Raw genomic sequence first — 2,984 nt, forward strand, 5'->3', positions numbered from 1 at the left:
AAGAGGAAAAATCAGACAGATACAAACAGGTGATAAGGAAAGATATGGCCACCTTAAAGAGGTGATATTCACCATATCAGTTGGCCCGAGCTCTCTCCCTCTCTCCATTTGGAACAAACTCTGCTCCAGGGCCTTGCTTTAGGAGGGATTGGTTCAGGGAGGGGGTGAAGTTAAAGGATCAAAACTGGGATTGAGGTTCAACACTCCCCACACCCACAGTCACCCAGAAACAGACAGAAACACACCGGTACTCACCCCCTGCTCAGTGCACACAGTGAAAGAGACAATGGCTGCCAGAACCTGTTTGAAACATCCCCAAGTCTCTCACTCAAAGCCCCCTCACTGCCCAATTCCCAGCTCAGTCAGTCAGCTCCCAGCTCCCTGCACCTGGGGCATTCCTCCCCCAGGGATGGAGCACAGCCAGAGTCATCTCAGTGGGATCACAGTGGGGAGGAAGGGAGGGAGGAGGTGTGAGAGAATGCAGCAGGTAAACAGTTTCATCCACTCTGCCTTTGTCTACTCCTGCTTTGCACTGTATTGTCTTGGAATGAAAGCCAAATGTATTTTCAAACTGATCAAATTCCCTTTGTTTTTATGGTTTCCTACTGATCAATGTGAAAATCTTAATTTGCGATTGCCAGTAATCGAAGCAAGGAACTGAATGGAAACAAAGTCAAATATTGTTGAAAATAAATGTGCAATCAAAAGACACAGAATCCTTACAGGATGTTCTTTCCTCTTTCTGATAGGAAACTTCTCGTGTGTTTTAATTTGCCCAGATGTGTGGCTCAGAGAATTCAGTGAGGAAGAGTGGACAGGAGCCAGTCGTTGCATTTCCCTCTCTGGCCTGCAGTGAACGATTACACCTTCCTCCACATCATTTATTTTTCTAACTTCTTCACTCACTGAGAATGGATTACTTGGGATAAATGTAGCTTTTGTGAATATCTAATTCCTCTTTTGGTTTTGCTTTTGTTCCTCCACTTCCTACTAATTGCTGCTGATTACTAACAGGACTTTACACTGGCTTTACACCTCCAGTCTCTGTCATTTTGCCCCTCAGATGGAGTCATTCCTTGCCCATGAGGAAAGGAGTGTTATCATGTTGCTGCTCCTTCTCCTTTCAGTCTATTCCTCACATGGACTCCTCGCTCCGTTCTCTGCTGCACCTAATGTTGGCTCTCAGTTACTTGGATTGATTCACCAATTGAATTATTGTTCTAACTGGATATGTCATGGCGTACTTTAACTGGTCTCTAAAATGTTTCTGTGTCACCACATAAATAAGGGCATTTGTGCAGCAACTTAAGTTCCTCAGCATGTATCCAATCTGACCAAAGAGACGAAAAGAAACTTTATCCAAGGAATAACCTGCATTAAAGAAATATAAAATATGCAACAACCAGAGAAGTATGAAGCTGGCAGATATGGCAAAGAGTACAATCACAGAATTCTTCCTGCTCTCTACCTCTGGATCATTCTGTGTTTTTCTCTGACCTCTCAGTTCCTTCCGCACCTTAATGGCCTCGAAGATATGTCTGACAGTCAGAATGTTGATAAAGACAATAAAAGTGAATGGGAACATTGGTGTTAAAAAAGTCTCAAAATATCTAAAACCTATCCACCGAGGGTCATTATAATAACCAGGCCTGATATAACAGTATCATGGAACATTGTTGATAATCTTTCCAGGGTAATACACAAAGGAGTTGGGAATATTCTTTAAACAAATGAAGATGCAGATTGTTGCTAGAACCCTGGTTGCAGTTTTCCCTGTGCAATACTTAGTTTTCATCTCATGTAAACAAATGGCAACAAATCGATCAAAGGAAAAAGCAATGGTGAACCACGCAGAACAATCAATGTTCAAGCGGTTGAGGGCATAGATAACACCACAAACGGGAGTGATTTGCAGGAAACACAGTGGATAATAATACTGTCGAAATCGGTGAAGGATGATATAAAAAACAATGAACAGTAGATCTGACGTTGTCATGGCCACAAGATAGCGAGCGCTGCACGTAGAAAGAACACATTTACCCCGAGCTAAAATTACAATCACCACTAGATTAACTGTAAGAGAAAGGAAAAAATAGATTTGAAGTTATTAATGAAACATTCTCTGTGCCTGAGCCCAGACTGTAAGTGATGACACAAAGATAATTGTTGTTCCATGTTATTTGAAGTTTAAAGAATCTCTCTCAATGAATCATTGAACTTTTAAAGGACATAGGGAAGAACATGCGCAGTAGATTACTCACAGAAACATGGTCATATACCCAAGGTGTTTTGGCTTAATGGCAGTCGATTCCTACTACTCCTCGGATGCTGCCTGTCCTGCTGTGCCTTTTCTAGCACCGCACTCTATCTGCAGACACCATTGTCTTCTAATCCCTAATGACCTGCTGAACCCACCCATTGCCCTGCTGTATCTGGGCTCCCATTTGAAGTGAGCTGCCTGAGCAAGATCCACCAACACAATCCCTTTCCATCAAGGAATGGGAAACACCAGGTGTCACTGAGAGGTGGGTTGTTACAAAACCCATATCATGCTGTGAACTACTACAGAGAGAGGTAGTCTTGTTAAAGTCTTGTTAAACAGTCTTGGTAAACACTGTGGCCTCAATGTAAACCCACTCTGCACAGTATAGGGAAACAAACATTACTGAGGAGCCTCTGAACTACAAACTATTCACTTTAACTCTGTAAGTGAGGACATTATCAACTGGCTTCAGTATTTGCTTTGCTAAATGGGAATATAATAACTATCAGCTGTCGGGAAAAAGGGGGATGATTCAATGCAGAGGTTTATAGAAGTTAAGTTGTTACAAAACTTACCAGGAACACCAAAGACAGCCAGAATGGTCTCATACACTCTATCGATCCTTTCCCTGAGAAGATGCATTTCGTTGTTTGTGACACAACCTTTCCCTTCCTGCTGCTGGGAATCTGTTGAAATTGGAGAATTCTCTCGGAGATGGAGC

At 42.4% G+C, this 2,984-nt stretch overlaps 1 long non-coding RNA gene across 1 annotated transcript in view; it reads right to left on the reverse strand.

Moving 5' to 3' along the window:
* Positions 1 to 1,354: 1,354 nt before the first annotated feature.
* The window catches only part of LOC122547801, a 16,372-nt gene continuing 14,742 nt past the window's right edge, over positions 1,355 to 2,984 (reverse strand). The window contains exons 2-3 of the long non-coding RNA XR_006311096.1: positions 2,839 to 2,949; positions 1,355 to 1,538 (exon numbers count right to left, since the gene is read on the reverse strand). This is a non-coding gene — a long non-coding RNA (uncharacterized LOC122547801). The remainder of the gene's footprint in view (positions 1,539 to 2,838; positions 2,950 to 2,984) is intronic.

This window comes from Chiloscyllium plagiosum, unplaced genomic scaffold (genome assembly GCF_004010195.1).
Source record: "Chiloscyllium plagiosum isolate BGI_BamShark_2017 unplaced genomic scaffold, ASM401019v2 scaf_14377, whole genome shotgun sequence".
NCBI lineage: Eukaryota > Metazoa > Chordata > Chondrichthyes > Orectolobiformes > Hemiscylliidae > Chiloscyllium > Chiloscyllium plagiosum.